This window comes from Rhinoderma darwinii, chromosome 3 (assembly GCF_050947455.1).
Source record: "Rhinoderma darwinii isolate aRhiDar2 chromosome 3, aRhiDar2.hap1, whole genome shotgun sequence".
Taxonomy (NCBI): Eukaryota; Metazoa; Chordata; class Amphibia; order Anura; family Rhinodermatidae; genus Rhinoderma; species Rhinoderma darwinii.
The window spans coordinates 388,954,385-388,980,534 of NC_134689.1; the positions used below are offsets into that span (position 1 = coordinate 388,954,385).

Below are 26,150 nucleotides of genomic sequence, written 5' to 3' on the forward strand. Positions count from 1 at the left end.
ATGCATAAGCAACAATACTCGTTGCTTCTGGGCCAGTAGCGCAATGGACAACGCGTCTGACTACGAATCAGAAGATTGTAGGTTCGACTCCTACCTGGCTCGTACATGTTGCCGTGATCGTATAGTGGTTAGTACTCTGCATTGTGGCCGCAGCAACCCCGGTCCGAATCCGGGTCACGGCAGTAACCCTTTGATTACTTATTTTTAATGATATTTACCCAAGGTTTAAGAATATTCATGGATTTTCAGGAAATACACAACAATACTCGTTGCTTCTGGGCCAGTAGCGCAATGGACAACGCGTCTGACTACGAATCAGAAGATTGTAGGTTCGACTCCTACCTGGCTCGTACATGTTGCCGTGATCGTATAGTGGTTAGTACTCTGCGTTGTGGCCGCAGCAACCCCGGTCCGAATCCGGGTCACGGCAGTAACCCTTTGCTTACTTATTTTTAATGATATTTACCCAAGGTTTAAGAATATTCATGGATTTTCAGGAAATACACAACACATTTTATCTACGGCTTGTTCTCTTTGTTCTAGATGGCAAAAATCTGGAAATATGTGATTTAGCCTGTTCCGAAAATGTGTTGTGGAAAAAAGTAAAAACTTCACAAGAGTTCTCAATCACATGAAAATATTTCGTTATTAGCTGGTTTCCATTTGATTTGCCTCACATGATTTCCGGATTCCATGAAAATATTTCCCCTCTATCTGGTTCCGACTTGCTTTGCAATACATGAAAGGAACTTATGGCAATCGGATCCTTGTGTAAGTTTTGAGGTGATCCAGAAATGTGATGCATAAGCAACAATCTTCATTGCATCTGGGCCAGTGGTGCAATGGACAACGCGTCTGACTACGAATCAGAAGATTGTAGGTTCGACTCCTACCTGGCTCGTACATGTTGCCGTGATCGTATAGTGGTTAGTACTCTGCGTTGTGGCCGCAGCAACCCCGGTCCGAATCCGGGTCACGGCAGTAACCCTTTGCTTACTTATTTTTAATGATATTTACCCAAGGTTTAAGAATATTCATGGATTTTCAGGAAATACACAACACATTTTATCTACGGCTTGTTCTCTTTGTTCTAGATGGCAAAAATCTGGAAATATGTGATTTAGCCTGTTCCGAAAATGTGTTGTGGAAAAAAGTAAAAACTTCACAAGAGTTCTCAATCACATGAAAATATTTCGTTATTAGCTGGTTTCCATTTGATTTGTCTCACATGATTTCCGGATTCCATGAAAATATTTCCCCTCTATCTGGTTCCGACTTGCTTTGCAATACATGAAAGGAACTTATGGCAATCGGATCCTTGTGTAAGTTTTGAGGTGATCCAGAAATGTGATGCATAAGCAACAATACTCGTTGCTTCTGGGCCAGTAGCGCAATGGACAACGCGTCTGACTACGAATCAGAAGATTGTAGGTTCGACTCCTACCTGGCTCGTACATGTTGCCGTGGTTAGTACTCTGCGTTGTGGCCGCAGCAACCCCGGTCCGAATCCGGGTCACGGCAGTAACCCTTTGATTACTTATTTTTAATGATATTTACCCAAGGTTTAAGAATATTCATGGATTTTCAGGAAATACACAACACATTTTATCTACGGCTTGTTCTCTTTGTTCTAGATGGCAAAAATCTGGAAATATGTGATTTAGCCTGTTCCGAAAATGTGTTGTGGAAAAAAGTAAAAACTTCACAAGAGTTCTCAATCACATGAAAATATTTCGTTATTAGCTGGTTTCCATTTGATTTGTCTCACCTGATTTCCGGATTCCATGAAAATATTTCCCCTCTATCTGGTTCCGACTTGCTTTGCAATACATGAAAGGAACTTATGGCAATCGGATCCTTGTGTAAGTTTTGAGGTGATCCAGAAATGTGATGCATAAGCAACAATACTCGTTGCTTCTGGGCCAGTAGCGCAATGGACAACGCGTCTGACTACGAATCAGAAGATTGTACCTGGCTCGTACATGTTGCCGTGATCGTATAGTGGTTAGTACTCTGCGTTGTGGCCGCAGCAACCCCGGTCCGAATCCGGGTCACGGCAGTAACCCTTTGCTTACTTAATTTTAATGATATTTACCCAAGGTTTAAGAATATTCATGGATTTTCAGGAAATACACAACACATTTTATCTACGGCTTGTTCTCTTTGTTCTAGATGGCAAAAATCTGGAAATATGTGATTTAGCCTGTTCCGAAAATGTGTTGTGGAAAAAAGTAAAAACTTCACAAGAGTTCTCAATCACATGAAAATATTTCGTTATTAGCTGGTTTCCATTTGATTTGTCTCACATGATTTCCGGATTCCATGAAAATATTTCCCCTCTATCTGGTTCCGACTTGCTTTGCAATACATGAAAGGAACTTATGGCAATCGGATCCTTGTGTAAGTTTTGAGGTGATCCAGAAATGTGATGCATAAGCAACAATACTCGTTGCTTCTGGGCCAGTAGCGCAATGGACAACGCGTCTGACTACGAATCAGAAGATTGTAGGTTCGACTCCTACCTGGCTCGTACATGTTGCCGTGATCGTATAGTGGTTAGTACTCTGCGTTGTGGCCGCAGCAACCCCGGTCCGAATCCGGGTCACGGCAGTAACCCTTTGCTTACTTATTTTTAATGATATTTACCCAAGGTTTAAGAATATTCATGGATTTTCAGGAAATACACAACACATTTTATCTACGGCTTGTTCTCTTTGTTCTAGATGGCAAAAATCTGGAAATATGTGATTTAGCCTGTTCCGAAAATGTGTTGTGGAAAAAAGTAAAAACTTCACAAGAGTTCTCAATCACATGAAAATATTTTGTTATTAGCTGGTTTCCATTTGATTTGTCTCACATGATTTCCGGATTCCATGAAAATATTTCCCCTCTATCTGGTTCCGACTTGCTTTGCAATACATGAAAGGAACTTATGGCAATCGGATCCTTGTGTAAGTTTTGAGGTGATCCAGAAATGTGATGCATAAGCAACAATACTCGTTGCTTTTGGGCCAGTAGCGCAATGGACAACGCGTCTGACTACGAATCAGAAGATTGTAGGTTCGACTCCTACCTGGCTCGTACATGTTGCCGTGATCGTATAGTGGTTAGTACCCTGCGTTGTGGCCGCAGCAACCCCGGTCCGAATCCGGGTCACGGCAGTAACCCTTTGCTTACTTATTTTTAATGATATTTACCCAAGGTTTAAGAATATTCATGGATTTTCAGGAAATACACAACACATTTTATCTACGGCTTGTTCTCTTTGTTCTAGATGGCAAAAATCTGGAAATATGTGATTTAGCCTGTTCCGAAAATGTGTTGTGGAAAAAAGTAAAAACTTCACAAGAGTTCTCAATCACATGAAAATATTTCGTTATTAGCTGGTTTCCATTTGATTTGTCTCACATGATTTCCGGATTCCTTGAAAATATTTCCCCTCTATCTGGTTCCGACTTGCTTTGCAATACATGAAAGGAACTTATGGCAATCGGATCCTTGTGTAAGTTTTGAGGTGATCCAGAAATGTGATGCATAAGCAACAATACTCGTTGCTTCTGGGCCAGTAGCGCAATGGACAACGCGTCTGACTACGAATCAGAAGATTGTAGGTTCGACTCCTACCTGGCTCGTACATGTTGCCGTGATCGTATAGTGGTTAGTACTCTGCGTTGTGGCCGCAGCAACCCCGGTCCGAATCCGGGTCACGGCAGTAACCCTTTGCTTGCTTATTTTTAATGATATTTACCCAAGGTTTAAGAATATTCATGGATTTTCAGGAAATACACAACACATTTTATCTACGGCTTGTTCTCTTTGTTCTAGATGGCAAAAATCTGGAAATATGTGATTTAGCCTGTTCCGAAAATGTGTTGTGGAAAAAAGTAAAAACTTCACAAGAGTTCTCAATCACATGAAAATATTTCGTTATTAGCTGGTTTCCATTTGATTTGTCTCACATGATTTCCGGATTCCATGAAAATATTTCCCCTCTATCTGGTTCCGACTTGCTTTGCAATACATGAAAGGAACTTATGGCAATCGGATCCTTGTGTAAGTTTTGAGGTGATCCAGAAATGTGATGCATAAGCAACGATACTCGTTGCTTCTGGGCCAGTAGCGCAATGGACAACGCGTCTGACTACGAATCAGAAGATTGTAGGTTCGACTCCTACCTGGCTCGTACATGTTGCCGTGATCGTATAGTGGTTAGTACTCTGCGTTGTGGCCACAGCAACCCCGGTCCGAATCCGGGTCACGGCAGTAACCCTTTGCTTACTTATTTTTAATGATATTTACCCAAGGTTTAAGAATATTCATGGATTTTCAGGAAATACACAACACATTTTATCTACGGCTTGTTCTCTTTGTTCTAGATGGCAAAAATCTGGAAATATGTGATTTAGCCTGTTCCGAAAATGTGTTGTGGAAAAAAGTAAAAACTTCACAAGAGTTCTCAATCACATGAAAATATTTCGTTATTAGCTGGTTTCCATTTGATTTGTCTCACATGATTTCCGGATTCCATGAAAATATTTCCCCTCTATCTGGTTCCGACTTGCTTTGCAATACATGAAAGGAACTTATGGCAATCGGATCCTTGTGTAAGTTTTGAGGTGATCCAGAAATGTGATGCATAAGCAACAATACTCGTTGCTTCTGGGCCAGTAGCGCAATGGACAACGCGTCTGACTACGAATCAGAAGATTGTACCTGGCTCGTACATGTTGCCGTGATCGTATAGTGGTTAGTACTCTGCGTTGTGGCCGCAGCAACCCCGGTCCGAATCCGGGTCACGGCAGTAACCCTTTGCTTACTTAATTTTAATGATATTTACCCAAGGTTTAAGAATATTCATGGATTTTCAGGAAATACACAACACATTTTATCTACGGCTTGTTCTCTTTGTTCTAGATGGCAAAAATCTGGAAATATGTGATTTAGCCTGTTCCGAAAATGTGTTGTGGAAAAAAGTAAAAACTTCACAAGAGTTCTCAATCACATGAAAATATTTCGTTATTAGCTGGTTTCCATTTGATTTGTCTCACATGATTTCCGGATTCCATGAAAATATTTCCCCTCTATCTGGTTCCGACTTGCTTTGCAATACATGAAAGGAACTTATGGCAATCGGATCCTTGTGTAAGTTTTGAGGTGATCCAGAAATGTGATGCATAAGCAACAATACTCGTTGCTTCTGGGCCAGTAGCGCAATGGACAACGCGTCTGACTACGAATCAGAAGATTGTAGGTTCGACTCCTACCTGGCTCGTACATGTTGCCGTGATCGTATAGTGGTTAGTACTCTGCGTTGTGGCCGCAGCAACCCCGGTCCGAATCCGGGTCACGGCAGTAACCCTTTGCTTACTTATTTTTAATGATATTTACCCAAGGTTTAAGAATATTCATGGATTTTCAGGAAATACACAACACATTTTATCTACGGCTTGTTCTCTTTGTTCTAGATGGCAAAAATCTGGAAATATGTGATTTAGCCTGTTCCGAAAATGTGTTGTGGAAAAAAGTAAAAACTTCACAAGAGTTCTCAATCACATGAAAATATTTCGTTATTAGCTGGTTTCCATTTGATTTGTCTCACATGATTTCCGGATTCCATGAAAATATTTCCCCTCTATCTGGTTCCGACTTGCTTTGCAATACATGAAAGGAACTTATGGCAATCGGATCCTTGTGTAAGTTTTGAGGTGATCCAGAAATGTGATGCATAAGCAACAATACTCGTTGCATCTGGGCCAGTAGCGCAATGGACAACACGTCTGACTACGAATCAGAAGATTGTAGGTTCGACTCCTACCTGGCTCGTACATGTTGCCGTGATCGTATAGTGGTTAGTACTCTGCGTTGTGGTCCAGCAACCCCGGTCCGAATCCGGGTCACGGCAGTAACCCTTTGCTTACTTATTTTTAATGATATTTACCCAAGGTTTAAGAATATTCATGGATTTTCAGGAAATACACAACACATTTTATCTACGGCTTATTCTCTTTGTTCTAGATGGCAAAAATCTGGAAATATGTGATTTAGCCTGTTCCGAAAATGTGTTGTGGAAAAAAGTAAAAACTTCACAAGAGTTCTCAATCACATGAAAATATTTCGTTATTAGCTGGTTTCCATTTGATTTGCCTCACATGATTTCCGGATTCCATGAAAATATTTCCCCTCTATCTGGTTCCGACTTGCTTTGCAATACATGAAAGGAACTTATGGCAATCGGATCCTTGTGTAAGTTTTGAGGTGATCCAGAAATGTGATGCATAAGCAACAATACTCGTTGCTTCTGGGCCAGTAGCGCAATGGACAACGCGTCTGACTACGAATCAGAAGATTGTAGGTTCGACTCCTACCTGGCTCGTACATGTTGCCGTGATCGTATAGTGGTTAGTACTCTGCGTTGTGGCCGCAGCAACCCCGGTCCGAATCCGGGTCACGGCAGTAACCCTTTGCTTACTTATTTTTAATGATATTTACCCAAGGTTTAAGAATATTCATGGATTTTCAGGAAATACACAACACATTTTATCTACGGCTTGTTCTCTTTGTTCTAGATGGCAAAAATCTGGAAATATGTGATTTAGCCTGTTCCGAAAATGTGTTGTGGAAAAAAGTAAAAACTTCACAAGAGTTCTCAATCACATGAAAATATTTAGTTATTAGCTGGTTTCCATTTGATTTGCCTCACATGATTTCCAGATTCCATGAAAATATTTCCCCTCTATCTGGTTCCGACTTGCTTTGCAATACATGAAAGGAACTTATGGCAATCGGATCCTTGTGTAAGTTTTGAGGTGATCCAGAAATGTGATGCATAAGCATACATGAAAGGAACTTATGGCAATCGGATCCTTGTGTAAGTTTTGAGGTGATCCAGAAATGTGATGCATAAGCAACAATCCTCGTTGCATCTGGGCCAGTGGCGCAATGGACAACGCGTCTGACTACGAATCAGAAGATTGTAGGTTCGACTCCTACCTGGCTCGTACATGTTGCCGTGATCGTATAGTGGTTAGTACTCTGCGTTGTGGCCGCAGCAACCCCGGTCCGAATCCGGGTCACGGCAGTAACCCTTTGCTTACTTATTTTTAATGATATTTACCCAAGGTTTAAGAATATTCATGGATTTTCAGGAAATACACAACACATTTTATCTACGGCTTGTTCTCTTTGTTCTAGATGGCAAAAATCTGGAAATATGTGATTTAGCCTGTTCCGAAAATGTGTTGTGGAAAAAAGTAAAAACTTCACAAGAGTTCTCAATCACATGAAAATATTTCGTTATTAGCTGGTTTCCATTTGATTTGTCTCACATGATTTCCGGATTCCATGAAAATATTTCCCCTCTATCTGGTTCCGACTTGCTTTGCAATACATGAAAGGAACTTATGGCAATCAGATCCTTGTGTAAGTTTTGAGGTGATCCAGAAATGTGATGCATAAGCATACATGAAAGGAACTTATGGCAATCGGATCCTTGTGTAAGTTTTGAGGTGATCCAGAAATGTGATGCATAAGCAACAATCCTCGTTGCATCTGGGCCAGTGGCGCAATGGACAACGCATCTGACTACGAATCAGAAGATTGTAGGTTCGACTCCTACCTGGCTCGTACATGTTGCCGTGATCGTATAGTGGTTAGTACTCTGCGTTGTGGCCGCAGCAACCCCGGTCCGAATCCGGGTCACGGCAGTAACCCTTTGCTTACTTATTTTTAATGATATTTACCCAAGGTTTAAGAATATTCATGGATTTTCAGGAAATACACAACACATTTTATCTACGGCTTATTCTCTTTGTTCTAGATGGCAAAAATCTGGAAATATGTGATTTAGCCTGTTCCGAAAATGTGTTGTGGAAAAAAGTAAAAACTTCACAAGAGTTCTCAATCACATGAAAATATTTCGTTATTAGCTGGTTTCCATTTGATTTGCCTCACATGATTTCCGGATTCCATGAAAATATTTCCCCTCTATCTGGTTCCGACTTGCTTTGCAATACATGAAAGGAACTTATGGCAATCGGATCCTTGTGTAAGTTTTGAGGTGATCCAGAAATGTGATGCATAAGCAACAATACTCGTTGCTTCTGGGCCAGTAGCGCAATGGACAACGCGTCTGACTACGAATCAGAAGATTGTAGGTTCGACTCCTTCCTGGCTCGTACATGTTGCCGTGATCGTATAGTGGTTAGTACTCTGCGTTGTGGCCGCAGCAACCCCGGTCCGAATCCGGGTCACGGCAGTAACCCTTTGCTTACTTATTTTTAATGATATTTACCCAAGGTTTAAGAATATTCATGGATTTTCAGGAAATACACAACACATTTTATCTACGGCTTGTTCTCTTTGTTCTAGATGGCAAAAATCTGGAAATATGTGATTTAGCCTGTTCCGAAAATGTGTTGTGGAAAAAAGTAAAAACTTCACAAGAGTTCTCAATCACATGAAAATATTTAGTTATTAGCTGGTTTCCATTTGATTTGCCTCACATGATTTCCAGATTCCATGAAAATATTTCCCCTCTATCTGGTTCCGACTTGCTTTGCAATACATGAAAGGAACTTATGGCAATCGGATCCTTGTGTAAGTTTTGAGGTGATCCAGAAATGTGATGCATAAGCATACATGAAAGGAACTTATGGCAATCGGATCCTTGTGTAAGTTTTGAGGTGATCCAGAAATGTGATGCATAAGCAACAATCCTCGTTGCATCTGGGCCAGTGGCGCAATGGACAACGCGTCTGACTACGAATCAGAAGATTGTAGGTTCGACTCCTACCTGGTTCGTACATGTTGCCGTGATCGTATAGTGGTTAGTACTCTGCGTTGTGGCCGCAGCAACCCCGGTCCGAATCCGGGTCACGGCAGTAACCCTTTGCTTACTTATTTTTAATGATATTTACCCAAGGTTTAAGAATATTCATGGATTTTCAGGAAATACACAACACATTTTATCTACGGCTTGTTCTCTTTGTTCTAGATGGCAAAAATCTGGAAATATGTGATTCAGCCTGTTCCGAAAATGTGTTGTGGAAAAAAGTAAAAACTTCACAAGAGTTCTCAATCACATGAAAATATTTCGTTATTAGCTGGTTTCCATTTGATTTGCCTCACATGATTTCCGGATTCCATGAAAATATTTCCCCTCTATCTGGTTCCGACTTGCTTTGCAATACATGAAAGGAACTTATGGCAATCGGATCCTTGTGTAAGTTTTGAGGTGATCCAGAAATGTGATGCATAAGCATACATGAAAGGAACTTATGGCAATCGGATCCTTGTGTAAGTTTTGAGGTGATCCAGAAATGTGATGCATAAGCAACAATCCTCGTTGCATCTGGGCCAGTGGCGCAATGGACAACGCATCTGACTACGAATCAGAAGATTGTAGGTTCGACTCCTACCTGGCTCGTACATGTTGCCGTGATCGTATAGTGGTTAGTACTCTGCGTTGTGGCCGCAGCAACCCCGGTCCGAATCCGGGTCACGGCAGTAACCCTTTGCTTACTTATTTTTAATGATATTTACCCAAGGTTTAAGAATATTCATGGATTTTCAGGAAATACACAACACATTTTATCTACGGCTTGTTCTCTTTGTTCTAGATGGCAAAAATCTGGAAATATGTGATTTAGCCTGTTCCGAAAATGTGTTGTGGAAAAAAGTAAAAACTTCACAAGAGTTCTCAATCACATGAAAATATTTCGTTATTAGCTGGTTTCCATTTGATTTGCCTCACATGATTTCCGGATTCCATGAAAATATTTCCCCTCTATCTGGTTCCGACTTGCTTTGCAATACATGAAAGGAACTTATGGCAATCGGATCCTTGTGTAAGTTTTGAGGTGATCCAGAAATGTGATGCATAAGCAACAACACGCGTTGCATCTGGGCCAGTGGCGCAATGGACAACGCGTCTGACTACGAATCAGAAGATTGTAGGTTCGACTCCTACCTGGCTCGTACATGTTGCCGTGATCGTATAGTGGTTAGTACTCTGCGTTGTGGCCGCAGCAACCCCGGTCCGAATCCGGGTCACGGCAGTAACCCTTTGCTTACTTAATTTTAATGATATTTACCCAAGGTTTAAGAATATTCATGGATTTTCAGGAAATACACAACACATTTTATCTACGGCTTGTTCTCTTTGTTCTAGATGGCAAAAATCTGGAAATATGTGATTTAGCCTGTTCCGAAAATGTGTTGTGGAAAAAAGTAAAAACTTCACAAGAGTTCTCAATCACATGAAAATATTTCGTTATTAGCTGGTTTCCATTTGATTTGCCTCACATGATTTCCGGATTCCATGAAAATATTTCCCCTCTATCTGGTTCCGACTTGCTTTGCAATACATGAAAGGAACTTATGGCAATCGGATCCTTGTGTAAGTTTTGAGGTGATCCAGAAATGTGATGCATAAGCAACAATCCTCGTTGCATCTGGGCCAGTGGCGCAATGGACAGCGCGTCTGATTACGAATCAGAAGTTTGGAGGTTCGACTCCTACCTGGCTCGTACATGTTGCCGTGATCGTATAGTGGTTAGTACTCTGCGTTGTGGCCGCAGCAACCCCGGTCCGAATCCGGGTCACGGCAGTAACCCTTTGCTTACTTATTTTTAATGATATTTACCCAAGGTTTAAGAATATTCATGGATTTTCAGGAAATACACAACACATTTTATCTACGGCTTGTTCTCTTTGTTCTAGATGGCAAAAATCTGGAAATATGTGATTTAGCCTGTTCCGAAAATGTGTTGTGGAAAAAAGTAAAAACTTCACAAGAGTTCTCAATCACATGAAAATATTTAGTTATTAGCTGGTTTCCATTTGATTTGCCTCACATGATTTCCAGATTCCATGAAAATATTTCCCCTCTATCTGGTTCCGACTTGCTTTGCAATACATGAAAGGAACTTATGGCAATCGGATCCTTGTGTAAGTTTTGAGGTGATCCAGAAATGTGATGCATAAGCATACATGAAAGGAACTTATGGCAATCGGATCCTTGTGTAAGTTTTGAGGTGATCCAGAAATGTGATGCATAAGCAACAATCCTCGTTGCATCTGGGCCAGTGGCGCAATGGACAACGCGTCTGACTACGAATCAGAAGATTGTAGGTTAGACTCCTACCTGGCTCGTACATGTTGCCGTGATCGTATAGTGGTTAGTACTCTGCGTTGTGGCCGCAGCAACCCCGGTCCGAATCCGGGTCACGGCAGTAACCCTTTGCTTACTTATTTTTAATGATATTTACCCAAGGTTTAAGAATATTCATGGATTTTCAGGAAATACACAACACATTTTATCTACGGCTTGTTCTCTTTGTTCTAGATGGCAAAAATCTGGAAATATGTGATTTAGCCTGTTCCGAAAATGTGTTGTGGAAAAAAGTAAAAACTTCACAAGAGTTCTCAATCACATGAAAATATTTCGTTATTAGCTGGTTTCCATTTGATTTGCCTCACATGATTTCCGGATTCCATGAAAATATTTCCCCTCTATCTGGTTCCGACTTGCTTTGCAATACATGAAAGGAACTTATGGCAATCGGATCCTTGTGTAAGTTTTGAGGTGATCCAGAAATGTGATGCATAAGCATACATGAAAGGAACTTATGGCAATCGGATCCTTGTGTAAGTTTTGAGGTGATCCAGAAATGTGATGCATAAGCAACAATCCTCGTTGCATCTGGGCCAGTGGCGCAATGGACAACGCCTCTGACTACGGATCAGAAGTTTGTAGGTTCGACTCCTACCTGGCTCGTACATGTTGCCGTGATATAGTGGTTAGTACTCTGCGTTGTGGCCGCAGCAACCCCGGTCCGAATTCGGGTCACGGCAGTAACCCTTTGCTTACTTAATTTTAATGATATTTACCCAAGGTTTAAGAATATTCATGGATTTTCAGGAAATACACAACACATTTTATCTACGGCTTGTTCTCTTTGTTCTAGATGGCAAAAATCTGGAAATATGTGATTTAGCCTGTTCCGAAAATGTGTTGTGGAAAAAAGTAAAAACTTCACAAGAGTTCTCAATCACATGAAAATATTTCGTTATTAGCTGGTTTCCATTTGATTTGCCTCACATGATTTCCGGATTCCATGAAAATATTTCCCCTCTATCTGGTTCCGACTTGCTTTGCAATACATGAAAGGAACTTATGGCAATCGGATCCTTGTGTAAGTTTTGAGGTGATCCAGAAATGTGATGCATAAGCAACAATCCTCGTTGCATCTGGGCCAGTGGCGCAATGGACAGCGCGTCTGACTACGAATCAGAAGTTTGTAGGTTCGACTCCTACCTGGCTCGTACATGTTGCCGTGATCGTATAGTGGTTAGTACTCTGCGTTGTGGCCGCAGCAACCCCGGTCCGAATCCGGGTCACGGCAGTCACCCTTTGCTTACTTATTTTTAATGATATTTACCCAAGGTTTAAGAATATTCATGGATTTTCAGGAAATACACAACACATTTTATCTACGGCTTGTTCTCTTTGTTCTAGATGGCAAAAATCTGGAAATATGTGATTTAGCCTGTTCCGAAAATGTGTTGTGGAAAAAAGTAAAAACTTCACAAGAGTTCTCAATGACATGAAAATATTTCGTTATTAGCTGGTTTCCATTTGATTTGCCTCACATGATTTCCGGATTCCATGAAAATATTTCCCCTCTATCTGGTTCCGACTTGCTTTGCAATACATGAAAGGAACTTATGGCAATCGGATCCTTGTGTAAGTTTTGAGGTGATCCAGAAATGTGATGCATAAGCAACAATACTCGTTGCATCTGGGCCAGAGGCGCAATGGACAACGCGTCTAACTACGAATCAGAAGATTGTAGGTTTGACTCCTACCTGGCTCGTACATGTTGCCGTGATCGTATAGTGGTTAGTACTCTGCGTTGTGGCCGCAGCAACCCCGGTCCGAATCCGGGTCACGGCAGTCACCCTTTGCTTACTTATTTTTAATGATATTTACCCAAGGTTTAAGAATATTCATGGATTTTCAGGAAATACACAACACATTTTATCTACGGCTTGTTCTCTTTGTTCTAGATGGCAAAAATCTGGAAATATGTGATTTAGCCTGTTCCGAAAATGTGTTGTGGAAAAAAGTAAAAACTTCACAAGAGTTCTCAATCACATGAAAATATTTCGTTATTAGCTGGTTTCCATTTGATTTGCCTCACATGATTTCCGGATTCCATGAAAATATTTCCCCTCTATCTGGTTCCGACTTGCTTTGCAATGCATGAAAGGAACTTATGGCAATCGGATCCTTGTGTAAGTTTTGAGGTGATCCAGAAATGTGATGCATAAGCATACATGAAAGGAACTTATGGCAATCGGATCCTTGTGTAAGTTTTGAGGTGATCCAGAAATGTGATGCATAAGCAACAATCCTCGTTGCATCTGGGCCAGTGGCGCAATGGACAACGCCTCTGACTACGAATCAGAAGTTTGTAGGTTCGACTCCTACCTGGCTCGTACATGTTGCCGTGATATAGTGGTTAGTACTCTGCGTTGTGGCCGCAGCAACCCCGGTCCGAATCCGGGTCACGGCAGTAACCCTTTGCTTACTTAATTTTAATGATATTTACCCAAGGTTTAAGAATATTCATGGATTTTCAGGAAATACACAACACATTTTATCTACGGCTTGTTCTCTTTGTTCTAGATGGCAAAAATCTGGAAATATGTGATTTAGCCTGTTCCGAAAATGTGTTGTGGAAAAAAGTAAAAACTTCACAAGAGTTCTCAATCACATGAAAATATTTCGTTATTAGCTGGTTTCCATTTGATTTGCCTCACATGATTTCCGGATTCCATGAAAATATTTCCCCTCTATCTGGTTCCGACTTGCTTTGCAATACATGAAAGGAACTTATGGCAATCGGATCCTTGTGTAAGTTTTGAGGTGATCCAGAAATGTGATGCATAAGCAACAATCCTCGTTGCATCTGGGCCAGTGGCGCAATGGACAGCGCGTCTGACTATGAATCAGAAGTTTGTAGGTTCGACTCCTACCTGGCTCGTACATGTTGCCGTGATCGTATAGTGGTTAGTACTCTGCGTTGTGGCCGCAGCAATCCGGGTCACGGCAATAACCCTTTGCTTACTTATTTTTAATGATATTTACCCAAGGTTTAAGAATATTCATGGATTTTCAGGAAATACACAACACATTTTATCTACGGCTTGTTCTCTTTGTTCTAGATGGCAAAAATCTGGAAATATGTGATTTAGCCTGTTCCGAAAATGTGTTGTGGAAAAAAGTAAAAACTTCACAAGAGTTCTCAATCACATGAAAATATTTCGTTATTAGCTGGTTTCCATGTGATTTGCCTCACATGATTTCCGGATTCCATGAAAATATTTCCCCTCTATGTGGTTCCGACTTGCTTTGCAATACATGAAAGGAACTTATGGCAATCGGATCCTTGTGTAAGTTTTGAGGTGATCCAGAAATGTGATGCATAAGCAACAATCCTCGTTGCATCTGGGCCAGTGGCGCAATGGACAACGCGTCTGACTACGAATCAGAAGATTGTAGGTTCGACTCCTACCTGGCTCGTACATGTTGCCGTGATCGTATAGTGGTTAGTACTCTGCGTTGTGGCCGCAGCAACCCCGGTCCGAATCCGGGTCACGGCAGTAACCCTTTGCTTACTTATTTTTAATGATATTTACCCAAGGTTTAAGAATATTCATGGATTTTCAGGAAATACACAACACATTTTATCTACGGCTTGTTCTCTTTGTTCTAGATGGCAAAAATCTGGAAATATGTGATTTAGCCTGTTCCGAAAATGTGTTGTGGAAAAAAGTAAAAACTTCACAAGAGTTCTCAATCACATGAAAATATTTCGTTATTAGCTGGTTTCCATTTGATTTGCCTCACATGATTTCCGGATTCCATGAAAATATTTCCCCTCTATCTGGTTCCGACTTGCTTTGCAATACATGAAAGGAACTTATGGCAATCGGATCCTTGTGTAAGTTTTGAGGTGATCCAGAAATGTGATGCATAAGCATACATGAAAGGAACTTATGGCAATCGGATCCTTGTGTAAGTTTTGAGGTGATCCAGAAATGTGATGCATAAGCAACAATCCTCGTTGCATCTGGGCCAGTGGCGCAATGGACAACGCGTCTGACTACGAATCAGAAGATTGTAGGTTCGACTCCTACCTGGCTCGTACATGTTGCCATGATCGTATAGTGGTTAGTACTCTGCGTTGTGGCCGCAGCAACCCCGGTCCGAATCCGGGTCACGGCAGTAACCCTTTGCTTACTTATTTTTAATGATATTTACCCAAGGTTTAAGAATATTCATGGATTTTCAGGAAATACACAACACATTTTATCTACGGCTTGTTCTCTTTGTTCTAGATGGCAAAAATCTGGAAATATGTGATTTAGCCTGTTCCGAAAATGTGTTGTGGAAAAAAGTAAAAACTTCACAAGAGTTCTCAATCACATGAAAATATTTCGTTATTAGCTGGTTTCCATTTGATTTGCCTCACATGATTTCCGGATTCCATGAAAATATTTCCCCTCTATCTGGTTCCGACTTGCTTTGCAATACATGAAAGGAACTTATGGCAATCGGATCCTTGTGTAAGTTTTGAGGTGATCCAGAAATGTGATGCATAAGCAACAATACTCGTTGCATCTTGGCCAGTGGCGCAATGGACAACGCATCTGACTACGAATCAGAAGATTGTAGGTTCGACTCCTACCTGGCTCGTACATGTTGCCGTGATCGTATAGTGGTTAGTACTCTGCGTTGTGGTCGCAGCAACCCCGTTCCGAATCCGGGTCACAGCAGTAACCCTTTGCTTACTAATTTTTAATGATATTTACCCAAGGTTTAAGAATATTCATGGATTTTCAGGAAATACACAACACATTTTATCTACGGCTTGTTCTCTTTGTTCTAGTTGGCAAAAATCTGGAAATATGTGATTTAGCCTGTTCCGAAAATGTGTTGTGGAAAAAAGTAAAAACTTCACAAGAGTTCTCAATCACATGAAAATATTTCGTTATTAGCTGGTTTTCATTTGATTTGCCTCACATGATTTCCGGATTCCATGAAAATATTTCCCCTCTATCTGGTTCCGACTTGCTTTGCAATACATGAAAGGAACTTATGGCAATCGGATCCTTGTGTAAGTTTTGAGGTGATCCAGAAATGTGATGCATAAGCAACAATTCGCGTTGCATCTGGGCCAGTGGCGCAATGGACAACGCGTCTGACTACGAATCAGAAGATTGTAGGTTCGACTCCTACCTGGCTCGTACATGTTGCCGTGATCGTATAGTGGTTAGTACTCTGCGTTGTGGCCGCAGCAACCCCGGTCCGAATCCGGGTCACGGCAGTAACCCTTTGCTTACTTATTTTTAATGATATTTACCCAAGGTTTAAGAATATTCATGGATTTTCAGGAAATACACAACACATTTTATCTACGGCTTGTTCTCTTTGTTCTAGATGGCAAAAATCTGGAAATATGTGATTTAGCCTGTTCCGAAAATGTGTTGTGGAAAAAAGTAAAAACTTCACAAGAGTTCTCAATCACATGAAAATATTTCGTTATTAGCTGGTTTCCATTTGATTTGCCTCACATGATTTCCAGATTCCATGAAAATATTTCCCCTCTATCTGGTTCCGACTTGCTTTGCAATACATGAAAGGAACTTATGGCAATCGGATCCTTGTGTAAGTTTTGAGGTGATCCAGAAATGTGATGCATAAGCAACAATACTCATTGCATCTTGGCCAGTGGCGCAATGGACAACGCATCTGACTACGAATCAGAAGATTGTAGGTTTGACTCCAACCTGGCTCGTACATGTTGCCGTGATCGTATAGTGGTTAGTACTCTGCGTTGTGGCCACAGCAACCCCGGTCCGAATCCGGGTCACGGCAGTAACCCTTTGCTTGCTTATTTTTAATGATATTTACCCAAGGTTTAAGAATATTCATGGATTTTCAGGAAATACACAACACATTTTATCTACGGCTTGTTCTCTTTGTTCTAGATGGCAAAAATCTGGAAATATGTGATTTAGCCTGTTCCGAAAATGTGTTGTGGAAAAAAGTAAAAACTTCACAAGAGTTCTCAATCACATGAAAATATTTCGTTATTAGCTGGTTTCCATTTGATTTGCCTCACATGATTTCCGGATTCCATGAAAATATTTCCCCTCCATCTGGTTCCGACTTGCTTTGCAATACATGAAAGGAACTTATGGCAATCGGATCCTTGTGTAAGTTTTGAGGTGATCCAGAAATGTGATGCATAAGCAACAATACTCGTTGCATCTGGGCCAGAGGCGCAATGGACAACGCGTCTAACTACGAATCAGAAGATTGTAGGTTTGACTCCTACCTGGCTCGTACATGTTGCCGTGATCGTATAGTGGTTAGTACTCTGCGTTGTGGCCGCAGCAACCCTGGTCCGAATCCGGGTCACGGCAGTCACCCTTTGCTTACTTATTTTTAATGATATTTACCCAAGGTTTAAGAATATTCATGGATTTTCAGGAAATACACAACACATTTTATCTACGGCTTGTTCTCTTTGTTCTAGATGGCAAAAATCTGGAAATATGTGATTTAGCCTGTTCCGAAAATGTGTTGTGGAAAAAAGTAAAAACTTCACAAGAGTTCTCAATGACATGAAAATATTTCGTTATTAGCTGGTTTCCATTTGATTTGCCTCACATGATTTCCGGATTCCATGAAAATATTTCCCCTCTATCTGGTTCCGACTTGCTTTGCAATACATGAAAGGAACTTATGGCAATCGGATCCTTGTGTAAGTTTTGAGGTGATCCAGAAATGTGATGCATAAGCAACAATACTCGTTGCATCTGGGCCAGAGGCGCAATGGACAACGCGTCTAACTACGAATCAGAAGATTGTAGGTTTGACTCCTACCTGGCTCGTACATGTTGCCGTGATCGTATAGTGGTTAGTACTCTGCGTTGTGGCCGCAGCAACCCCGGTCCGAATCCGGGTCACGGCAGTCACCCTTTGCTTACTTATTTTTAATGATATTTACCCAAGGTTTAAGAATATTCATGGATTTTCAGGAAATACACAACACATTTTATCTACGGCTTGTTCTCTTTGTTCTAGATGGCAAAAATCTGGAAATATGTGATTTAGCCTGTTCCGAAAATGTGTTGTGGAAAAAAGTAAAAACTTCACAAGAGTTCTCAATCACATGAAAATATTTCGTTATTAGCTGGTTTCCATTTGATTTGCCTCACATGATTTCCGGATTCCATGAAAATATTTCCCCTCTATCTGGTTCCGACTTGCTTTGCAATACATGAAAGGAACTTATGGCAATCGGATCCTTGTGTAAGTTTTGAGGTGATCCAGAAATGTGATGCATAAGCAACAATACTCATTGCATCTGGGCCAGAGGCGCAATGGACAATGCGTCTGACTACGAATCAGAAGATTGTAGGTTTGACTCCAACCTGGCTCGTACATGTTGCCGTGATCGTATAGTGGTTAGTACTCTGCGTTGTGGCCGCAGCAACCCCGGTCCGAATCTGGGTCACGGCAGTAACCATTTGCTTAGTTATTTTTAATGATATTTACCCAAGGTTTAAGAATATTCATGGATTTTCAGGAAATACACAACACATTTTATCTACGGCTTTTTTCTCTTTGTTCTAGATGGCAAAAATCTGGAAATATGTGATTTAGCCTGTTCCGAAAATGTGTTGTGGAAAAAAGTAAAAACTTCACAAGAGTTCTCAATCACATGAAAATATTTCGTTATTAGCTGGTTTCCATTTGATTTGCCTCACATGATTTCCGGATTCCATGAAAATATTTCCCCTCTATCTGGTTCCGACTTGCTTTGCAATACATGAAAGGAACTTATGGCAATCGGATCCTTGTGTAAGTTTTGAGGTGATCCAGAAATGTGATGCATAAGCAACAATCCGCGTTGCATCTGGGCCAGTGGCGCAATGGACAACGCGTCTGACTACGAATCAGAACATTGTAGGTTCGACTCCTACCTGGCTCGTACATGTTGCCGTGATCGTATAGTGGTTAGTACTCTGCGTTGTGGCAGCAGCAGTAACCCTTTACTTACTTATTTTTAATGATATTTACCCAAGGTTTAAGAATATTCATTGATTTTCAGGAAATACACAACACATTTTATCTACGGCTTGTTCTCTTTGTTCTAGATGGCAAAAATCTGGAAATATGTGATTTAGCCTGTTCCGAAAATGTGTTGTGGAAAAAAGTAAAAACTTCACAAGAGTTCTCAATCACATGAAAATATTTCGTTATTAGCTGGTTTCCATTTGATTTGCCTCACATGATTTCCGGATTCCATGAAAATATTTCCCCTCTATCTGGTTCCGACTTGCTTTGCAATACATGAAAGGAACTTATGGCAATCGGATCCTTGTGTAAGTTTTGAGGTGATCCAGAAATGTGATGCATAAGCAACAATCCTCGTTGCATCTGGGCCAGTGGCGCAATGGACAACGCGTCTGACTACGAATCAGAAGTTTGTAGGTTCGACTCCTACCTGGCTCGTACATGTTGCCGTGATCGTATAGTGGTTAGTACTCTGCGTTGTGGCCGCAGCAACCCCGGTCCAAATCCGGGTCACGGCAGTAACCCTTTGCTTACTTATTTTTAATGATATTTACCCAAGGTTTAAGAATATTCATGGATTTTCAGGAAATACACAACACATTTTATCTACGGCTTGTTCTCTTTGTTCTAGATGGCAAAAATCTGGAAATATGTGATTTAGCCTGTTCCGAAAATGTGTTGTGGAAAAAAGTAAAAACTTCACAAGAGTTCTCAATCACATGAAAATATTTCGTTATTAGCTGGTTTCCATTTTATTTGCCTCACATGATTTCCGGATTCCATGAAAATATTTCCCCTCTATCTGGTTCCGACTTGCTTTGCAATACATGAAAGGAACTTATGGCAATCGGATCCTTGTGTAAGTTTTGAGGTGATCCAGAAATGCGATGCATAAGCAACAATCCGCGTTGCATCTGGGCCAGTGGCGCAATGGACAACGCGTCTGACTACGAATCAGAAGATTGTAGGTTCGACTCCTACCTGGCTCGTACATGTTGCCGTGATCGTATAGTGGTTAGTACTCTGCGTTGTGGCCGCAGCAACCCCGGTCCGAATCCGGGTCACGGCAGTAACCCTTTGCTTTCTTATTTTTAATGATATTTACCCAAGGTTTAAGAATATTCATGGATTTTCAGGAAATACACAACACATTTTATCTACGGCTTGTTCTCTTTGTTCTAGATGGCAAAAATCTGGAAATATGTGATTTAGCCTGTTCCGAAAATGTGTTGTGGAAAAAAGTAAAAACTTCACAAGAGTTCTCAATCACATGAAAATATTTCGTTATTAGCTGGTTTCCATTTGATTTGCCTCACATGATTTCCGGATTCCATGAAAATATTTCCCCTCTATCTGGTTCCGACTTGCTTTGCAATACATGAAAGGAACTTATGGCAATCGGATCCTTGTGTAAGTTTTGAGGTGATCCAGAAATGTGATGCATAAGCAACAATCCGCGTTGCATCTGGGCCAGTGGCGCAATGGACAACGCGTCTGACTACGAATCAGAAGATTGTAGGTTCGACTCCTACCTGGCTCGTACATGTTGCCGTGATCGTATAGTGGTTAGTACTCTGCGTTGTGGCAGCAGCAGTAACCCTTTACTTACTTATTTTTAATGATATTTACCCAAGGTTTAAGAATATTCATTGATTTTCAGGAAATACACAACACATTTTATCTACGGCTTGTTCTCTTTGTTCTAGATGGCAAAAATCTGGAAATATGTGATTTAGCCTGTTCCGAAAATGTGTTGTGGAAAAAAGTAAAAACTTCACAAGAGTTCTCAATCACATGAAAATATTTCGTTATTAGCTGGTTTCCATTTGATTTGCCTCACATGATTTCCGGATTCCATGAAAATATTTCCCCTCTATCTGGTTCCGACTTGCTTTGCAATACATGAAAGGAACTTATGGCAATCGGATCCTTGTGTAAGTTTTGAGGTGATCCAGAAATGTGATGCATAAGCAACAATCCTCGTTGCATCTGGGCCAGTGGCGCAATGGACAACGCGTCTGACTACGAATCAGAAGTTTGTAGGTTCGACTCCTACCTGGCTCGTACATGTTGCCGTGATCGTATAGTGGTTAGTACTCTGCGTTGTGGCCGCAGCAACCCCGGTCCGAATCCGGGTCACGGCATTAACCCTTTGCTTACTTATTTTTAATGATATTTACCCAAGGTTTAAGAATATTCATGGATTTTCAGGAAATACACAACACATTTTATCTACGGCTTGTTCTCTTTGTTCTAGATGGCAAAAATCTGGAAATATGTGATTTAGCCTGTTCCGAAAATGTGTTGTGGAAAAAAGTAAAAACTTCACAAGAGTTCTCAATCACATGAAAATATTTCGTTATTAGCTGGTTTCCATTTGATTTGCCTCACATGATTTCCGGATTCCATGAAAATATTTCCCCTCTATCTGGTTCCGACTTGCTTTGCAATACATGAAAGGAACTTATGGCAATCGGATCCTTGTGTAAGTTTTGAGGTGATCCAGAAATGTGATGCATAAGCAACAATACTCGTTGCATCTGGGCCAGTGGCGCAATGGACAGCGCGTCTGACTACAAATCAGAAGATTGTAGGTTCGACTCCTACATGGCTCGAACATGTTGCCGTGATCGTATAGTGGTTAGTACTCTGCATTGTGGCTGCAGCAACCCCGGTCCGAATCCGGGTCACGGCAGTAACCCTTTGCTTACTTATTTTTAATGATATTTACCCAAGGTTTAAGAATATTCATGGATTTTCAGGAAATACACAACACATTTTATCTACGGCTTGTTCTCTTTGTTCTAGATGGCAAAAATCTGGAAATATGTGATTTAGCCTGTTCCGAAAATGTGTTGTGGAAAAAAGTAAAAACTTCACAAGAGTTCTCAATCACATGAAAATATTTCGTTATTAGCTGGTTTCCATTTGATTTGCCTCACATGATTTCCGGATTCCATGAAAATATTTCCCCTCTATCTGGTTCCGACTTGCTTTGCAATACATGAAAGGAACTTATGGCAATCGGATCCTTGTGTAAGTTTTGAGGTGATCCAGAAATGTGATGCATAAGCAACAATACTCGTTGCATCTGGGCCAGTGGCGCAATGGACAGCGCGTCTGACTACAAATCAGAAGATTGTAGGTTCGACTCCTATATGGCTCGAACATGTTGCCGTGATCGTATAGTGGTTAGTACTCTGCGTTGTGGCCGCAGCAACCCCGGTCCAAATCCGGGTCACGGCAGTAACCCTTTGCTTACTTATTTTTAATGATATTTACCCAAGGTTTAAGAATATTCATGGATTTTCAGGAAATACACAACACATTTTATCTACGGCTTGTTCTCTTTGTTCTACATGGCAAAAATCTGGAAATATGTGATTTAGCCTGTTCCGAAAATGTGTTGTGGAAAAAAGTAAAAACTTCACAAGAGTTCTCAATCACATGAAAATATTTCGTTATTAGCTGGTTTCCATTTGATTTGCCTCACATGATTTCCGGATTCCATGAAAATATTTCCCCTCTATCTGGTTCCGACTTGCTTTGCAATACATGAAAGGAACTTATGGCAATCGGATCCTTGTGTAAGTTTTGAGGTGATCCAGAAATGTGATGCATAAGCAACAATCCTCGTTGCATCTGGTCCAGTGGCGCAATGGACAACGCGTCTGGCTACGAAACAGAAAATTGTAGGTTCGACTCCTACCTGGCTCGTACATGTTGCCGTGATCGTATAGTGGTTAGTACTCTGCGTTGTGGTCGCAGCAACCCCGTTCCGAATCCGGGTCACAGCAGTAACCCTTTGCTTACTTATATTTAATGATATTTACCCAAGGTTTAAGAATATTCATGGATTTTCAGGAAATACACAACACATTTTATCTACGGCTTGTTCTCTTTGTTCTAGATGGCAAAAATCTGGAAATATGTGATTTAGCCTGTTCCGAAAATGTGTTGTGGAAAAAAGTAAAAACTTCACAAGAGTTCTCAATCACATGAAAATATTTCGTTATTAGCTGGTTTCCATTTGATTTGCCTCACATGATTTCCGGATTCCATGAAAATATTTCCCCTCTATCTGGTTCCGACTTGCTTTGCAATACATGAAAGGAACTTATGGCAATCGGATCCTTGTGTAAGTTTTGAGGTGATCCAGAAATGTGATGCATAAGCAACAATCCTCGTTGCATCTGGTCCAGTGGCGCAATGGACAACGCGTCTGGCTACGAAACAGAAAATTGTAGGTTCGACTCCTACCTGGCTCGTACATGTTGCCGTGATCGTATAGTGGTTAGTACTCTGCGTTGTGGTCGCAGCAACCCCGTTCCGAATCCGGGTCACAGCAGTAACCCTTTGCTTACTTATATTTAATGATATTTACCCAAGGTTTAAGAATATTCATGGATTTTCAGGAAATACACAACACATTTTATCTACGGCTTGTTCTCTTTGTTCTAGATGGCAAAAATCTGGAAATATGTGATTTAGCCTGTTCCGAAAATGTGTTGTGGAAAAAAGTAAAAACTTCACAAGAGTTCTCAATCACATGAAAATATTTCGTTATTAGCTGGTTTCCATTTGATTTGCCTCACATGATTTCCGGATTCCATGAAAATATTTCCCCTCTATCTGGTTCCGACTTGCTTTGCAATACATGAAAGGAACTTATGGCAATCGGATCCTTGTGTAAGTTTTGAGGTGATCCAGAAATGTGATGCATAAGCAACAATACTCGTTGCATCTGGGCCAGTGGCGCAATGGACAACGCGTCTGACTACAAATCAGAAGATTGTAGGTTCGACTCCTATATGGCTCGAACATGTTGCCGTGATCGTATAGTGGTTAGTACTCTGCCTTGTGGCTGCAGAAACCCTGGTCCGAATCCGGGTCACGGCAGTAACCCTTTGCTTACTTATTTTTAATGATATTTACCCAAGGTTTAAGAATATTCATGGATTTTCAGGAAATACACAACACATTTTATCTACGGCTTGTTCTCTTTGTTCTACATGGCAAAAATCTGGAAATATGTGATTTAGCCTGTTCCGAAAATGTGTTGTGGAAAAAAGTAAAAACTTCACAAGAGTTCTCAATCACATGAAAATATTTCGTTATTAGCTGGTTTCCATTTGATTTGCCTCACATGATTTCCGGATTCCATGAAAATATTTCCCCTCTATCTGGTTCCGACTTGCTTTGCAATATATGAAAGGAACTTATGGCAATCGGATCCTTGTGTAAGTTTTGAGGTGATCCAGAAATGTGATGCATAAGCAACAATACTCGTTGCATATGGGCCAGTGGCGCAATGGACAACGCGTCTGACTACAAATCAGAAGATTGTAGGTTCGACTCCTACATGGCTCGAACATGTTGCCGTGATCGTATAGTGGTTAGTACTCTGCGTTGTGGCTGCAGCAACCCCGGTCCGAATCCGGGTCACGGCAGTAACCCTTTGCTTACTTATTTTTAATGATATTTACCCAAGGTTTAAGAATATTCATGGATTTTCAGGAAATACACAACACATTTTATCTACGGCTTGTTCTCTTTGTTCTACATGGCAAAAATCTGGAAATATGTGATTTAGCCTGTTCCGAAAATGTGTTGTGGAAAAAAGTAAAAACTTCACAAGAGTTCTCAATCACATGAAAATATTTCGTTATTAGCTGGTTTCCATTTGATTTGCCTCACATGATTTCCGGATTCCATGAAAATATTTCCCCTCTATCTGGTTCCGACTTGCTTTGCAATACATGAAAGGAACTTATGGCAATCGGATCCTTGTGTAAGTTTTGAGGTGATCCAGAAATGTGATGCATAAGCAACAATACTCGTTGCATCTGGGCCAGTGGCGCAATGGACAACGCATCTGACTACAAATCAGAAGATTGTAGGTTCGACCCCTACCTGGCTCGTACATGTTGCCGTGGTCGTATAGTGGTTAGTACTCTGCGTTGTGGCTGCAGCAACCCGGGTCAGAATCCGGGTCACGGCAGTAACCCTTTGCTTACTTATTTTTAATGATATTTACCCAAGGTTTAAGAATATTCATGGATTTTCAGGAAATACACAACACATTTTATCTACGGCTTTTTCTCTTTGTTCTACATGGCAAAAATCTGGAAATATGTGATTTAGCCTGTTCCGAAAATGTGTTGTGGAAAAAAGTAAAAACTTCACAAGAGTTCTCAATCACATGAAAATATTTCGTTATTAGCTGGTTTCCATTTGATTTGCCTCACATGATTTCCGGATTCCATGAAAATATTTCCCCTCTATCTGGTTCCGACTTGCTTTGCAATACATGAAAGGAACTTATGGCAATCGGATCCTTGTGTAAGTTTTGAGGTGATCCAGAAATGTGATGCATAAGCAACAATACTCGTTGCATCTGGGCCAGTGGCGCAATGGACAACGCGTCTGACTACAAATCAGAAGATTGTAGGTTCGACCCCTACCTGGCTCGTACATGTTGCCGTGGTCGTATAGTGGTTAGTACTCTGCGTTGTGGCCGCAGCAGTAACCCTTTACTTACTTATTTTTAATGATATTTACCCAAGGTTTAAGAATATTCATGGATTTTCAGGAAATACACAACACATTTTATCTACGGCTTGTTCTCTTTGTTCTAGATGGCAAAAATCTGGAAATATGTGATTTAGCCTGTTCCGAAAATGTGTTGTGGAAAAAAGTAAAAACTTCACAAGAGTTCTCAATCACATGAAAATATTTCGTTATTAGCTGGTTTCCATTTGATTTGCCTCACATGATTTCCGGATTCCATGAAAATATTTCCCCTCTATCTGGTTCCGACTTGCTTTGCAATACATGAAAGGAACTTATGGCAATCGGATCCTTGTGTAAGTTTTGAGGTGATCCAGAAATGTGATGCATAAGCAACAATCCTCGTTGCATCTGGTCCAGTGGCGCAATGGACAACGCGTCTGGCTACGAAACAGAAAATTGTAGGTTCGACTCCTACCTGGCT

At 40.8% G+C, this 26,150-nt stretch overlaps 24 non-coding genes across 24 annotated transcripts; all 24 read left to right on the forward strand.

Annotated features, from left to right (window-relative positions):
* The first annotated feature begins 29 nt into the window (after positions 1-29).
* On the forward strand, positions 30-102 carry TRNAR-ACG (transfer RNA arginine (anticodon ACG)). Its single transcript has one exon. It is a non-coding gene; the product is annotated as a tRNA-Arg (tRNA).
* Positions 103-277: 175 nt separating this feature from the next.
* On the forward strand, positions 278-350 carry TRNAR-ACG (transfer RNA arginine (anticodon ACG)). Its single transcript has one exon. It is a non-coding gene; the product is annotated as a tRNA-Arg (tRNA).
* Positions 351-1,379: 1,029 nt separating this feature from the next.
* TRNAR-ACG (transfer RNA arginine (anticodon ACG)) lies at positions 1,380-1,452 on the forward strand. Its single transcript has one exon. It is a non-coding gene; the product is annotated as a tRNA-Arg (tRNA).
* A 1,005-nt stretch (positions 1,453-2,457) lies between these two features.
* On the forward strand, positions 2,458-2,530 carry TRNAR-ACG (transfer RNA arginine (anticodon ACG)). Its single transcript has one exon. It is a non-coding gene; the product is annotated as a tRNA-Arg (tRNA).
* A 478-nt stretch (positions 2,531-3,008) lies between these two features.
* TRNAR-ACG (transfer RNA arginine (anticodon ACG)) lies at positions 3,009-3,081 on the forward strand. The gene has a single exon. It is a non-coding gene; the product is annotated as a tRNA-Arg (tRNA).
* Positions 3,082-3,559: 478 nt separating this feature from the next.
* TRNAR-ACG (transfer RNA arginine (anticodon ACG)) lies at positions 3,560-3,632 on the forward strand. Its single transcript has one exon. It is a non-coding gene; the product is annotated as a tRNA-Arg (tRNA).
* Positions 3,633-4,110: 478 nt separating this feature from the next.
* On the forward strand, positions 4,111-4,183 carry TRNAR-ACG (transfer RNA arginine (anticodon ACG)). Its single transcript has one exon. It is a non-coding gene; the product is annotated as a tRNA-Arg (tRNA).
* Positions 4,184-5,199: 1,016 nt separating this feature from the next.
* On the forward strand, positions 5,200-5,272 carry TRNAR-ACG (transfer RNA arginine (anticodon ACG)). The gene has a single exon. It is a non-coding gene; the product is annotated as a tRNA-Arg (tRNA).
* Positions 5,273-6,300: 1,028 nt separating this feature from the next.
* On the forward strand, positions 6,301-6,373 carry TRNAR-ACG (transfer RNA arginine (anticodon ACG)). The gene has a single exon. It is a non-coding gene; the product is annotated as a tRNA-Arg (tRNA).
* A 552-nt stretch (positions 6,374-6,925) lies between these two features.
* Positions 6,926-6,998, forward strand: TRNAR-ACG (transfer RNA arginine (anticodon ACG)). Its single transcript has one exon. It is a non-coding gene; the product is annotated as a tRNA-Arg (tRNA).
* A 2,904-nt stretch (positions 6,999-9,902) lies between these two features.
* On the forward strand, positions 9,903-9,975 carry TRNAR-ACG (transfer RNA arginine (anticodon ACG)). The gene has a single exon. It is a non-coding gene; the product is annotated as a tRNA-Arg (tRNA).
* Positions 9,976-12,251: 2,276 nt separating this feature from the next.
* On the forward strand, positions 12,252-12,324 carry TRNAR-ACG (transfer RNA arginine (anticodon ACG)). Its single transcript has one exon. It is a non-coding gene; the product is annotated as a tRNA-Arg (tRNA).
* A 1,651-nt stretch (positions 12,325-13,975) lies between these two features.
* TRNAH-AUG (transfer RNA histidin (anticodon AUG)) lies at positions 13,976-14,048 on the forward strand. Its single transcript has one exon. It is a non-coding gene; the product is annotated as a tRNA-His (tRNA).
* A 466-nt stretch (positions 14,049-14,514) lies between these two features.
* TRNAR-ACG (transfer RNA arginine (anticodon ACG)) lies at positions 14,515-14,587 on the forward strand. The gene has a single exon. It is a non-coding gene; the product is annotated as a tRNA-Arg (tRNA).
* Positions 14,588-15,139: 552 nt separating this feature from the next.
* Positions 15,140-15,212, forward strand: TRNAR-ACG (transfer RNA arginine (anticodon ACG)). Its single transcript has one exon. It is a non-coding gene; the product is annotated as a tRNA-Arg (tRNA).
* A 1,029-nt stretch (positions 15,213-16,241) lies between these two features.
* On the forward strand, positions 16,242-16,314 carry TRNAR-ACG (transfer RNA arginine (anticodon ACG)). The gene has a single exon. It is a non-coding gene; the product is annotated as a tRNA-Arg (tRNA).
* Positions 16,315-20,072: 3,758 nt separating this feature from the next.
* TRNAR-ACG (transfer RNA arginine (anticodon ACG)) lies at positions 20,073-20,145 on the forward strand. The gene has a single exon. It is a non-coding gene; the product is annotated as a tRNA-Arg (tRNA).
* A 478-nt stretch (positions 20,146-20,623) lies between these two features.
* TRNAR-ACG (transfer RNA arginine (anticodon ACG)) lies at positions 20,624-20,696 on the forward strand. Its single transcript has one exon. It is a non-coding gene; the product is annotated as a tRNA-Arg (tRNA).
* A 1,002-nt stretch (positions 20,697-21,698) lies between these two features.
* TRNAC-ACA (transfer RNA cysteine (anticodon ACA)) lies at positions 21,699-21,771 on the forward strand. The gene has a single exon. It is a non-coding gene; the product is annotated as a tRNA-Cys (tRNA).
* Positions 21,772-22,249: 478 nt separating this feature from the next.
* On the forward strand, positions 22,250-22,322 carry TRNAC-ACA (transfer RNA cysteine (anticodon ACA)). Its single transcript has one exon. It is a non-coding gene; the product is annotated as a tRNA-Cys (tRNA).
* A 1,580-nt stretch (positions 22,323-23,902) lies between these two features.
* TRNAC-ACA (transfer RNA cysteine (anticodon ACA)) lies at positions 23,903-23,975 on the forward strand. The gene has a single exon. It is a non-coding gene; the product is annotated as a tRNA-Cys (tRNA).
* A 478-nt stretch (positions 23,976-24,453) lies between these two features.
* TRNAC-ACA (transfer RNA cysteine (anticodon ACA)) lies at positions 24,454-24,526 on the forward strand. Its single transcript has one exon. It is a non-coding gene; the product is annotated as a tRNA-Cys (tRNA).
* A 478-nt stretch (positions 24,527-25,004) lies between these two features.
* On the forward strand, positions 25,005-25,077 carry TRNAC-ACA (transfer RNA cysteine (anticodon ACA)). Its single transcript has one exon. It is a non-coding gene; the product is annotated as a tRNA-Cys (tRNA).
* A 478-nt stretch (positions 25,078-25,555) lies between these two features.
* TRNAC-ACA (transfer RNA cysteine (anticodon ACA)) lies at positions 25,556-25,628 on the forward strand. The gene has a single exon. It is a non-coding gene; the product is annotated as a tRNA-Cys (tRNA).
* Positions 25,629-26,150: the final 522 nt, after the last annotated feature.